Here is a 14117-nt window from a genome sequence, read left to right as displayed (position 1 = left end):
CACTTCCAGGATTTTTATAGCCCCTGCCTCAGGCAGCACTCCTGGGAAAAGCTGCTGCTAAACCCTTCTCGACTCTGTGTGGATGATAGAGTATTCTCTTCTAGTAAGACTCAGCAGGCATTTTTTAGCATCGTCTGTGTTCAAGCAATGCACTGAGTGGGAGAAAAGAACAAGGTAATGTCCTGCGCTCTAGGACCTTATGATGTAATTAGGAGCTTTCAGTCTGGTCATGGAACGGCCAAAGCCACTCAGTCATACATCCAACTCACTTACTGAATACGCTGTACTGTGTTCCAGGTTGGGGATACAAAGATGGCTAAGATGTGGTTGGTGCCCCCAGTACCATATTTAACTCTATATGCCATTGAACAATAGGAATAGCTAGGACTTACTGGGTTGTTTCTCTGTACTATCTCATTCAATGTTTGCAACTTTAAAAGATGGATACCAATATTGTCTCCATTTTTGAATGAGGAAACTGAGGTCTAGATTAGAGCAGCGATTTGTACTGATCTGCAGTACAAGTATCAGTATTATTTCCACTGATATCTCAAGTGTTTTAGTATTCGAAATTCATACACACACACGTTCTCTGGGTAAGATATACTGAATGCCTAATAACATGTTTATTATGTTACAAAACAAAATTCAACCGAGTAAAAGTTAAAGATCTTATTGGCTTTATTCAACAATTCTCTAGCAGATAGGAAGAAGCTCCGAGGAGCTATACAAAATGAAAGACTTTTACAAGCAGAAGGGAGCAGGAAGAAGGAAGTTTTACTAGGCAAAAAATCGGATTGGTTATTGCGAAGTTACTTTCCTTTAGGGGATGACAGAGATCTATCAGGCAGATTAACTAAGTAATGCTGATCAGGTGATTCCTGTTGACTGGTTTAAGATTTCATTTCTGGGAGAGCGAAAACTGTAATTAAGTTAAATCTTGGTTTGGTGACATGGGGCTTAGCATAAGCGACTCTATTTTGGGACTGTTGACTTGTTTTTAACAGTTATTTCGGATTGCTTAAAATCAGATGGTGAGAAAAAATTTATTCCTTGATTTCTTAATCCCAGTGGATTAAGACTCAGGAAACCTGGGACCTCATACTTTCCAGTGATGTGGGACTAGGCTATTCATCAAACTGAACCTCAACTTTCTCTTCCTCAAGGAGAGATATTAAAGTTGGCCTTGTGTCTACCTTCTAGGAGTTTTATGATAACCAAATGGAAATCATGTATACATGTAACTCATGAACCCAATATGATAGCACATATAATAATCAATCATCTTTTGGGCCTTATGGAGTTGTGGTGTATTTTCCTAGCCTTCATTGCCGTTATCATTTCTGCTCTTTCAGTTGAGGAGGCTCATAGACAAGAAGTTCTCCTGGAATTGGAAGGGTAGTTCACTAAATAAACAAGGAGATGGCTCTTCTCCCTCCTTGCTCTTGCCACAAAAACATACACTAAAATACAGACAAGTTGTCATCATCTCCCTCCTCCCTCTCATCTTCCCCTCCCTTCCTCCCCAAATTGGTAATTATTTCTTTTAAGCCACTACTCATATAAGCATCACTATTTTAATTAGTGAGAAGCGAACAGAAGAAAGAAGCTAGAAGGCACAGCAACAGAGCCCACCACGTGCATGCTTTAATTATTCATCGAGGTAAATAAAATTAAATATTTTCCCAGCAATCCAGAGCAGGATCTAAAGTAATTACACTGTCAAATTCATCAGAAATTCTCTCATCAAAATAAAAACCTTGATGTCATTTAATAATTTATAATACAAATACACAGAAATTGTAAAATATTATAAATAGAAAACTGCAGGGTAAGTGAGCATGAATTAGTTAGGGGTTATGTTCTAGAAAGAAGCTGTCATGAGCTGTATAAATTTTTAATCAGAAATATTTTTGAGGCCTAATTTGGAGTATGGAATATACCAAGAACTTTAGAATACAAAGAATACAACAAAACAGCAACAACAAATTCCTGCTGCCTGGAGATTCATAAATGCTGTTTTTTTGAGAAAAACAGGACTCAAAATGATTTCAGGCAGAAGGAAAGAATGTCGTCTTTGATGTTATGTATGTTCCACATCATCTGTGACACCTTACATGTTGTCTATACAGGTAACGAATGAATTAGTTAACCTCCATGTAAAGAACCCAAATAGCAAATGGGAAAAGTCTGGTTCATTTCCACCAACAGAGAAAGGCGGTTTCAAGTCACTGAACCTTGTAAAACAATGTGTGATTCTGGAAACCATATGGTTTCATCCCAGTTTGAAATGGTTTTGATCTGTTGAGTTTCTGTATGGAAAAAGCCTGAAGCAAAAAGAGGAAACGAGATTTTTATTTTCCTCACTCTGTGAGAAGTGTTCTCATACATACATGTCATGCCTTGCTTTCGGAAGTATCTCTGGGACTTCCTATCCCAGGTAAAGGACAGGTAAAGAGTGGGCAAGGCTTTGTTTTGCAAGGATGAGTCAGGGGGCAGCAGCTCCATTGACCAGGAAGGGAGTTCAGAAATGAAAGGTGGGATTTCAAGATGGCTAATTAGAAAAGAAGCAGGGCCGACTTTTTAAAAAATTTACTTTAGTGTGTTTTCAAGGATCTAAGAAGTTAGCAGGGATGGTGACATGGTAGTCTTTTACAAAAAAAGGTAAGACAGATTGTGTTTATACTTAAAACCTTTCAAAAGCTTCCTCTTCTGCTTAGGATGAAGTCAAAGACCCTTCATAAGCACTTCAAGACCCTGAGGGTTCTGGTTCTTTTCAAGGCTAACATCTCACCCCTCTGCCCCTTGCTGTCTGTGCTATGAGGGTGTAGCTCTTCTCTCAGCCTCTCCAGCCTCCTTCGACACACGCTTTCCTCTCTGCTTGGTACTTTCTTCTTCCCTTTTTTGCTGGGCAAACTCTTCTTATCCTGCAGGCCTCAGCTTATATGTTCTCTCTTCTAGGGAGTCTTCCCAGGTTACCAGATGCCATCAAGTTGTCCTCTTGTATCTCCCATGGCACCTTGTACCCCACCACCCCTTTATAAATGTGCTACATTTGTAACACTTGGGGTAAATTACTTATAATAATGTATTTACTATTTGTCTTCCAGAACCTTGGTGAAGGCAGGCAGAGACGATCTATGTGAGTGATCCTTCTTTTGACCCCCACTATGAGACCCTTTATGTTCTGTAAGCTCCACCACATCCCCACATCATCCTCTTCCTTCATTCTCTGACCTTCCCTCCTATACTCCCCAGTTTGTCCACTTAGATCAACCTCTTCACTGTTCCTGACCGGCTCCTGCCCCAGGGCCTCTCTCAGAAGGCGCTTCCTTGTGACATGCTTCTTTACCTCCTTCAGGTCTTCGTCACATGTCAACTCCCAGGTAGAGTTTTCCCTTTATAAAATGTCTATCCACCCCCCAGCTGCCAATACTCTCCATTCCCCTTTCCTGCATTTTGGGGTCTTCTTAGCATTTAGCAGTTAGCCTGCTCTGCACTTACCTATTCACCTTGCTTCTTGTCTATGTCTTTCCCCTCAAGATCAGGCAGAGATTTTGTCTGTGTTCTTTAGTGCTGTTTCCTGAGTCTGTAGAACATGACCTGGCACATAGCGGACACTCAGTAAATATTTGTTGAAATAATGAATGAAGTAACTACCTCTAGGTGGGAGAAAAACAGATGAAGAGCTAATATCTTCACGGCAAACCCTTTTATAAGAAAGTGAGGGCTTGGAGGGGTGGAGGCTGTGGTGGGGTAGGGGTGGTGGGGAAAGCTGGGAGAGGTGGATTAGCCTTCTCCCACTTCCCAGTGTGGACCATTCAGGTATGTATGAAGTCCCAAAGCCTATGGCTTCTTCTGAGAAGGGCTTACTGTTGCAGAAGTAATTGGTGGGAGGGAATGCCTGATGAGGAAATGGCTAATTTGTTGTTATAAATCAGGGATGACAGATGGGCTTCGATCCCAGTACCAATTCCATTTGATTGGTAGTGGTTGCTTGGAAGGCTATGTTGAAAAGGATTCTGAGGCTGTTTCTAGGTCTAATAGAAAAGGGTGTTGTGATCAGAGATGTCTTGGGCTTGGGAAAGGGGACATGGCAGCATTTGTATCATGCATTTTTATCCTGACTCCTAAACTTAGAGTTGGTTCTGGTCTTTTTCATGGAAATCCAGGCTTACAGAGGGACTAATGATATCCCCGTGTTAGTCTATTTGTTTTACGATTCTAGTGAAAGCTAAAGGTTAAGGTATTCAGGAGAGACCTAAGAATCCAGACCCTTTAGGGATTTGGGTATATCCTTTGGGTTGATTGATTTTTTTTTCTCCCGGGGATGAAACGGCTGAGCTATATTGGTGGTTTATAGCTTAGGGGCTCTAATATGGAGGGCAGAACTCTTCTAGCCTCACTTCTTTAGATTGGCCATTCAGACCGATCCCCTGTTGCTAAGAGAGTCTGCAGAAAATGACCCAAGGCAGACTGTTATGTAAAATCTTGTCCTGAAGAAGAGACTTGACCCTAATGTGATTAGCTCAGCACACCAACCCTGTGAGCTCACTGGTCCATAAAAGCTATCGCTTCCACTCGCAGTGCTGCCATCAACCTGATCTCAGCTCCCCATTCTACCAATTGTAATTAATGACATTGCTTCTTTTCAGCAAGGCTTCCCTGTCCCTACACTGACACCCTTCCCTTCTCTGAACACTCCCTTAGCAGAGCTGCTTCCTTGCAGCTATCTCAGCGTGTGTCTGATCCAGTTTCTTATGCTAGGTGTTTATGTATTTTTAGTATTTTGAGGTCTCTTTTCTCTCCCTCACTAGATTTAAGCTCATTAAGAGGGACCATTATAAATATGTCCAGTATCGTTTTTACTGACTACATATCAGGATCTTAGCACATATTTTTGTTTAAAAGGATCACTGTTCAATACACTGTTGGCTGGCTTCAATGGGTCACCAGTTCAATGGTATAATTGGTGTAATCTTTTTTAAGGACTATATGGCATTATCTATGAAATTTTTGAATATGTTTGCCTTTCCCCCTAGCAATTCTACTTCTTGGAATTTATTCTACAGAAATACCATAGGAGTTTGCAGATATCTATAATCTACATGTAAAAGAATGATTAGTACAGAATTATTTGTGATGGTGAAAATGAGAATGTTCATCCTGGGAGAGACTGTGTTATAAATTATGTAACATACACACAGTGGGATACTGTGTAATCGTTATCAAGTAAAGTACTTCATTATATATTTACAAGCAAAAATGTCCAAAATACCATGTATAATTGTGTAAAATGGTATTTTTTTCAATTAGCCACAAATACATGTACAAATGTACATATGTGTGTATATGTGAATATATATAGTACATAGAAAAGGACTGGAGGACATACACCATATTATTAGTGATTTATCTATGGTGGGTAGGGTTGGGAAAACCAAGGTTTTTTTTTTAACTTTTAATGATTTGGAAATTAAAAATATTCCCCACCCAGCTTTATTGAGATATAATTGACATATAAGATTTTATAAGTTTAAAGTGCATGATGATTTGATACATTTATATATTGCAAAAAGATTACCACCATAGCATTAGCTAATACCTCCATCCCATCACAAAATTACCATTTGTTTTTTATGGTGAGAACGTTTAAGATCTCCTCTCACAGTAGCATTCAAATATGTAACGCAGTATGGCAAAAAATTTTAATGGACACGTAATCATTCTAAGATGAAAAGATATTTTCAAAAAGAGTTGATTATAAACAGGACATGGCAGTTGTGTTTCCTAAAATATCCTAGAGTTTAGAGATGTTTTCAAAACAATTCAGTAGGGAATTCCCTGGGGGTCCGGTGGTTAGGACTCAGTGCTCTCACTGCCAGGGCACCAGGTTCGATCCCTGATCGGGGAACTAAGATCCTGCAAGCTGTGCGGTGTGGCCAAAAACAAACAAACAAGCAAACAAACAACACCAATTCAGTAGCCCTCTTAGTTATCCAGGGTGCTTAAATATTTCTTAGAAGCATTAAATATAAACTAAATGCGGTGTTTATGTAAAGAAATTGTCCTTTTTCCCCTTCTCACTGATATCAAGCTATCAAGCTAGACTATGTGACTTGCTCTGGTTAATGAAATGTGAGTGAAAGTGATATGTGTAATTTCTGAACAGAAGTTTTAAGAGCCAGTTCAGGGTTTGCCATGCTCTCTTTTACTCTTTGTCACAAAACCAGCAATATTCCAGAAAAGAGTTTGTCCGTTACCCTGGGTCCCTGGAGCAGAACTTCAGCCAACCCTGATGGCCATGTTACAAAACAAGAAAGAGAAACTTGCTGTTGTAAACCACTGAGATTTGGGGGTTGTTTCTTACTGCAGCATAACCTAGATTTATACAGCTATTCACACACTTCATCAGTCCCGTAAGTAGAGGCCTTCACTGGCCTGGAAATCATGACATCTGGTTCTAATCCCAGCTCTGCCAAAAACTTTCTGTGACTGTATTAGCTAGGATGCTTCAGATTGCAAGAAATTGAGAGTACGGTAAAAAGTAGCTTAAACAACAAGGATACTTACTATCGTGCATAACAAGTCCAGAGTTGCAGCTTCATGACATCATTGAGGACATAGAATCTGCCATCTTTGTGCTTGCCCTTCCTGTCATGGTTGTACAGTGGCTATAGAAGTTTCCAGTGTCATATATAGACATTATAGTATCTCGTGAAGAAGAAGAGTGTTTCTTTTTCTTCTTTCTTTTTTGTACTTGAGGAAGGTATTTCGTAGAAATTCCTCAGCAGACTATCTCCAGATCCCATTGGCCCGGATTGGTCATATATCTGTGCCCAACCAATCACTGCTAAGGGTATTGAGAGGCTATGATTGACTTTGACCAGCCATGGTTCATTTCCTCTGTGGGTAGCAGTGGACTCCGTTTCTGAGCACATGGCTGTATGGCAAATGATACCCAAACAAAATAGGGGTTTTGTCATCCAGGAGGAAAGGCAGGATGGAATTAGTGTTTACTTCAATGACCTTAAGCAAGTACATCCCTCCTTAGACTTTATAGTTCCCCCATCGATAAACTGAGGATATTGGACAAACTGGTTTCTAATGCAGGGATTATTATCATAGAGCCCACAGACTTTATCCCCTGAAGAAGTGGAGTCCAAACTTCCTTACAGGGCCTTGGGTATGGCAGAGCTATTGTCTGTGCCCCAGGGTGCCACTGACTGAGGTCATCAAAAGTCTTGTTTTATCAGCTTCCTGACAGGCAGACATATCATGTGTTCCAGCGCCCATAAAATCTCGCATTTTGGATTTTACATGCCCAGTGTGAATGAGGTCTAGGTGTAGGATATACATGTGCGATTTCGTTAGCTTTTAGTTACATGTCAGATTGACTTTAAAAGTGCTTCGAAGACTTATAAAGTGCTTTGTGTTTAGAGATTTCTTTCTAATAGCTCCCTCTTCTCCCATGCTCCACACTCCCAAATCTCTGCATTCCCTTACAATTTACCTTGACTCAAGGCACTTTATTGGCCAATTTAATATAAGCCAGTCCCAAGTGTTCTTGAGCCATGAACTTCAAAAATAATTTGTCATCATCATTATTAAAAATAATGGTCAGAAATTATTTTGGGGCAGGGAGCTACAAAACCAAGTGGGTAGACCTCATGGGATCGAAGCCGAGGTCTTCACTGCTGCTTTCAAGGCACCAGTTCTCTTGTATCCAGGCATTGGCTGCAAACTGCCTGAGAATGAGATGGGCTCATCTGAGGAAAATGCCAGAGCTCTTATTTTATTGGGCCAAGTAGACACATACGCAGCCAAGGCCTGCTCAGACAGTGAAAGGGGGCTGGATAGGGATCTGTAGAAACTGATACAGTTGAAGTCATCCTGTCTCCCCCTGTCCTTCAGGGTATTTTAGCACCAACCTCCCCAACCCCACTACATGCCCTGGAAGGCTTTTATGAACTGTTTGTAGCTTTGCTACTTGGTACTGAAAGCAGGAATCCTAAACAGTGCATCATTTCTTGACTAGCTTTTATGAGATCATTTTTTTTCATCTTGATAATGTACTGGGATGCTGAAATCACTCTCCTTTTCCCAACAGACACATTGCCACCACACTCTGGTCCATGGGAGGGAGGATTGTTAAAGACAGTAACTTCAGCCATCTCAAACTACCAGTCCTATTTGTCACCACTAAATATAAAGCCTAGTAGGTCTCCTGAGTTGGCTTTGTATTCCTGGAGGACCTCTTAGAAATGTTGCTTTGGGGCCAGAGTAGCCCCAAGAGATGTCAGTCAAGGATAGACCCATATCACCAAATTAAAATGGACATAGCCCATCATGTAATTGTTCCAAAATATTTTGACGTTGGGCAGTGATTGGTTGGCTGAGTCTCTTATAATAGAGGGTATCAAGCCTTCCTCAGGCCCAGGTACCCATAAAACAAAACCAAAGAGAAAGAGGAAGAGTAGATTGCCCATTCTGCAAACGCTTTATTGTTAAATCAAACAGGTATAGAAAGTAACACAAAATAGCTGTGTAGTTTAATGAGTTAGAAGGCAACACCCTTCTAACCACCATGAGGTCAAGAGATAAAACTATGTCAGTTATCGCAGAAAGCTCTCTATGTGCCCCATCTGATCTTTTCCCCTTCCCCCAAAGTAACTACTATCCTGACTTTTATAGCAATCTCTTCCTTGCGTCCTTTATAGTTTTACCATCCAAGTGAGCATCGCTAGACGTTCTAGTTTAGTCTTGCCCATTAAACAAATTGACATGTCTTTCAAGCCTCTTTTAATCTACTGGTTTCTCATACATTCCTTTCTTTTTCTTCCAATTTACCTTTTCATCTGTAGATTTTCCTATAATATGGATGTTGCTGATTATATACTCACTGTACAGTTCCTATGTTCTCCTTATTTTCTCAAATTGGGAACTATATTCAGAGACCCCATTAGATTCAGGTTCAATCCATTTGGTAGGTGGCATTGAGTTCTTTCACCAGGAGGCACATGAAGTCTGATATTTGCATTTTTTTAGTTGCTAACATCAGCCAATGCTCAATGCCTGGGAATTGCTAAATGGGGATGTCTAATTCTATCATTTCCCTTTCATTTATTAGCTAGAAAACTTATAAACAGATGCTTCCCCTCATCTACTCTTTGATTACCAAATTGTACGGTTCATATAGGAGATGCTTGATTCTTTCTCTTTATTTACCGTAAAGATAATGAATTGGTTCCTAACATACTCTGTATGTAAACAATTTGTTTTTTTAAAAAATATCATTATAAATTCAAGGACTTGAGCATAAATTGCTGGATTCCTAGATTGCACTTTTAATCTATGTCTTTTGTGTCTTTACTGTTCTGAATACATGGGTCTGTGCTTATGCTTGTGAACTTGGCTATTTCCCTGCCTCCAAATCACCTGGAAAGGAAGCAGCTAAACTTTCCGTGGACTGCTCAAAGACCAGCGGGAGACGCTTGATTTTAGTTTTTTGTTTCTTTATTTTTGGTTCTAGTGGCAGGTTAGAGCTAGTGTGGCAATGAATGTAAGGAGCTCTAGCTGAAGGACTTTGACACTGTATGGTCCATTTGGCAAGATCTTTGTCACTGTCAGATGGAGGCCATTAATGATATCATTTATCCAGCTTTTTCCCTTATGATTTCACGAGCTCCAAGTCCCCTTCTAATCCCCAAGTCTGACTTTCCGAGTGGCTTGACGGCAGGAAGAGAATGCCCCAGTCACACTGGCACAAATATTTTCTTTTTGCTCAGTAGTTAGGTTTTTCACAAGAAATGGATAAATTGGCATTTTGTTGTCAAAATTATATTTCATGTTCTTCTCCAAGGAAATGTGAGCCCTGGAAATGCTTTCCTTATAACCCTGCTTCTTTACAACTGGCTTTGTCCAGTTTTAGGGTAACCCTGTACTAGATTGTTCTTTTTTTTTTTTTTTTAGGTTTCTTCCAAGGCAGAGACTTACACTTATTCTAGGTAACTGAAGAAAAGCACATTCTTTTCAAGCTGAGTCCACTCACCCACATGGCCCTGAGGCAGGTCATTGATTTCTCTCATTCTCTCATTCTCTCATTCCAACTAGAATGAGGTACTACTGTTAGAAACCAGGTACCTTTCCTTGGCAACAGTAGCTGCTAACTAACAAGTAGGTCATTAACTAAGGGTAATGATGGATATAGCCAGACTGCCTTGCTGGCCTTTAAAACTTTTTTCCCTTTGGAGTGAAAGAGAATGCCATCTTGATACTTGAGTCTGTAAATCAGCATTTAGAATCCACAGATGAACTAAAACACATTCTTACCCCATCTCTCCATGGGTGGAAAAAGACAAAATTTGTGTTTCACTTTCTTGCTCTTCATTGTTTGCTTGGGGCATACCTAAGCCCAATTTATGAAATTGCTCACTCCTGACAGTGAATCTAATGCTTTCTGTTTTCAGTGGAGAATCGGTTTGTAAAATTTCAAAGCCCTATTCTCCTAGACTGGGTGAGTCATATGGAAAATAAAACTTAGTAAGAAATATTAATTAATACTGATTTTCTGTAGCTCACTAAGCAAAGTCCAAATTAGATGACTTCACTTAAAGCTTTGGTGGCAGAGACCTAATTAATGAAAAACACCAGGCTTAAACAATTGGCTATCCATCTTTAAGCATAAGTAAAGGACAGAATCCATATGACATTTCACTGAGGATGAAAAATGAACAATTGCGTGGGTCCTGGATAATCCTGATTTGACAGGGCACCCTGGAGACTTTTAAATATCCCCCTTTTCCTGAGACATATGGACTCTACACCATTGTCATATTTAACTGAGAAACTGGGTTCCCATGCATTCTGTTTGTTTCCTTGCTTCAGGCCTGTGGCTGGGACCTCATGAGTCTGTAGCAATTGGAGTCAGCTTTTGTTCAGCCTTTAAGAGGAAAACCATATACGTGCTACAAAACACCAGAATATAAAGGGGATTATTGGTCCATAATTAGAGAACTAGGAGGTGGTTATTCTTGTTGTCCCTTCACTCTCCCAACCACATGCCTGTCTGCTAGACCAGGAACAAAAGAGATTTAAAAATCAGACAGCCTTGGGCTTCCCTGGTTGCGCAGTGGTTAAGAATCCGCCTGCCAATGCAGGGGACACGGGTTCGAGCAGGTTCCTGGTCTGGGAAGATCCCACATGCTGTGGAGCAACTAAGCCCGTGAGCCACAGCTACTGAGCCCGCGTGCCACAACTACTGAAGCTTGCGTGCCTAGAGCCCGTGCTCCGCAACAAGAGAAGCCACCACAATGAGAAACCCATGCACCACAACAAAGAGTAGCCCCGCTGGCTGCAACTAGAGAAAGCCCGTGCGCAGCAACGAAGACTCAACACAGCCAAAAATAAAATAAGTAAATAAATTTATATATAAAAAAAAATCAGAGAGCCTTGCGTCTATTTTAATGGGAGCCCTCACTTCTGGGCATAGTTGGAGGCCATTTAGTTGACAAATAAAGAACGCTTATTCTGTCTTGGAGCCTCAGAAATCAGAGAATCATCGAAATAAGTCAGCCTCAGATAACCAAAGAATCTGAGCATCTTGTTATGCAAACCTGTAAGTTATCTGAGAAAACACACCCACCTATGTGCATATTTCCTCAATTATTTGAATGTCCAGGTCCCCCACTCAACTCTAATTTCAGAAGAATGACAGCTGGAGGGAACTGCTTTCTCCAGATCAAGTTAGTTGTCCATCACTGGAGGTGTTTAACCAGAGATCCAAGGGCCATCTGTCAGGGCCACTGCACTGAGGATTGACTCATCACAGAGGGTAGATATTTGAACAAGATAACTGAAGACATTTTCCAACTCTGAGAAGTTATGTGTTAGAATGCAAACGTGCAAATTTAAAGGGAAATTAACTTTTGAAAACCATAGCAAGGAAATATTTTCCCAGGGAGTGAGTGCTTTTCGAGACTAGGATAAAGCATAAGACTTGAAGCAAGTGTGGTCTTAATGGGAATCAGTTGGTCATTGAATTAAATTTTAATATTTCTGTGTACCTCCTGCTCCTACTAGTTTCTCTTCCTGTACACTGTGGTCATTTGACAGAGCAGCCTTATTTGACCTTCAGTGCAAATGAAATAACTGTACAAAAGATATATTTATATATGCAAATGTGTATTATCTAGTCTTGACTCCCAGGGAATAGGGAGACAGGAAATGCAAGTGTGCACTGTATAGACAAATGTTGATTTTTCTACCCTTTCTAAGCCCCTTTGCTTAGTAAATTATTCAGAGAGATGTGATATCTTTTTAAGACATCCTGAGTTCTTTCAGGACACTGCAGTATCTCATAAATTGCCTTACATGGTACACTGGAAACTGTTTAAAACTATCCAACTAAAGTATATAATTTAATAAAACATCCTTTTATACTCAAGAACATCTGGATGTTGAAAAACTAGCAGTTTATTGGAACAATATTAAATTAACTGTTAATGAGTGCCTCAAATGGATGATAGCATAAAAAGGTGTGTAGAAAATATGGAATGAGTCACTATATACCCTGGAACAAGAATAGTAAATATGTATAATAAATACAATTTTCCTATCCTTTACTCATGGCAGACATCACTAATTGAGCACAGCACTCTTTGAAGTTGGGCTTAACTTCAGAGTCTTAGCCCAGAACTTCAGGCCATTCTGTTATTCAACTGGAGTTCCCCTTCTGCCATTCTTTTGTGAACTCTTCCATGAAGGCTTTTGTACCCACCACTGACAAAAACAGCTCTTGTCAAAGTTGCTGGTAATTAAGTTCCATATTGCCAAGTCCAAATGTCAATTCTTAGGGTACATCTTGCTCAACCGATTAACAGTTGATCTTTCCCTTTTTCATAATATACTTCCTTTAGCTGGCTTCTGGAACACCATACTTACTTGGTTTTCTTCCTATCTCCTTATTGTTCCTTCTCAGTATCCTTTCCTGGTTCCTTCTTACCACCTAGATTCCTAAATACTGGAGTACTCCCAGGCCCTGAATTCTCTGTCTACACTCATATTCTTGATAACCTCATCAGACTCACAGCTTTAAATACCATGTATGCCAATAACGACCAAATTCATATCTTCAGCTTGGACCTTTCTTTTTAACTCCAGAGTCCCAACTCCCTATTCAAAGCTCCATATAAGTGTCTAAATGTGACTCAAACTTAGCATGCTTGAAATTTAACAATTTCGTTTTTTCCCTTAAATCCATTTCTCCCCATAGTATCTTTTATCTTAGTTGCTCAGACTCAATCTTGGAGTTATTGTTTACTCCTTCCTTCCATCTCTCCCTCCCTCCCTATCTTTCCCTCCCTCCCTCCCTCCCTCCCCTTCCCTCCCTCCCCTCCCCTCCCTCCCTCTCTTCCTTCCTTCCTTCCTCTTTTTCAAAACCATGTCTAATCCATCAGCAAATCTTCTTGCCACTACCTTAAGTATATATATATCTGGAGTCAGATTACTTAGCATCTTTGTAACTATTTTGTCCTTGGATCTTTTGTTAAATACCTGCTGTGATGGATAGCTCACTTCTGGAGGAAGTAGTTTCCTCCAGCTGGTAATCTTCTGAAATGTGGGTTGAAGGGTATAATATTGTGATTTATAATAAAAAAATGTATATTTGGTCTTTGTCCCCATTTCTGGCACAGAGCTTCTAAAACCCTTGGAATTTCCTAAGTGAAGAGAACATAAAGGTGTCTTTTGTTAGCTTAATGAGGTGACTTTTGGAATTCAGTTAAGGATGGGGGCTGGTTGCCAGTAAGTCAAACGTGATTAGAGGGTTGAAACTGTCAGTGTCCCCGCCCCCCCCCCAACCTCTGGCGATAGAAGAGGGGCTGGAGATGGAGTTCAATCACCAATCACCATTGACTTAATCAATCATGTCTATGTGATCAAGCCTCCATAAAATCCCCGAAGGACAGGGTTCAGAGAGCTTGTGGGTTGGTGAACATGTGGAGATGTGGGGAGAGTGGCATGGAAGCCCCACGATCCATATACCTTGCCCTGTGTGTCTCTTCCATCTGGATGTTCATTTGTATTCTAAGTTATATACTTTTTATAATAAACTGGTA

At 40.3% G+C, this 14117-nt stretch overlaps 1 long non-coding RNA gene across 4 annotated transcripts in view; it reads left to right on the top strand.

The window, feature by feature from the left end:
• LOC309656958 overlaps positions 1-14117 on the top strand; it is a 600722-nt gene that overhangs the window by 214602 nt on the left and 372003 nt on the right. For 2 of the 4 annotated variants that reach the window (XR_014261625.1, XR_014261626.1), the window contains exon 4: positions 3111-3142. The exons of the other annotated variants lie outside the window; for them this stretch is intronic. This is a non-coding gene — a long non-coding RNA (uncharacterized lncRNA). The remainder of the gene's footprint in view (positions 1-3110; positions 3143-14117) is intronic. 4 annotated transcript variants of the gene reach the window in all.

This window comes from Balaenoptera physalus, assembly GCF_965194825.1.
Source record: "Balaenoptera physalus genome assembly, chromosome: 3".
NCBI classification, from domain to species: domain Eukaryota; kingdom Metazoa; phylum Chordata; class Mammalia; order Artiodactyla; family Balaenopteridae; genus Balaenoptera; species Balaenoptera physalus.
Note: the sequence above shows the minus strand (reverse complement) of the source record. Positions and strands in the feature narration are given on the sequence as shown.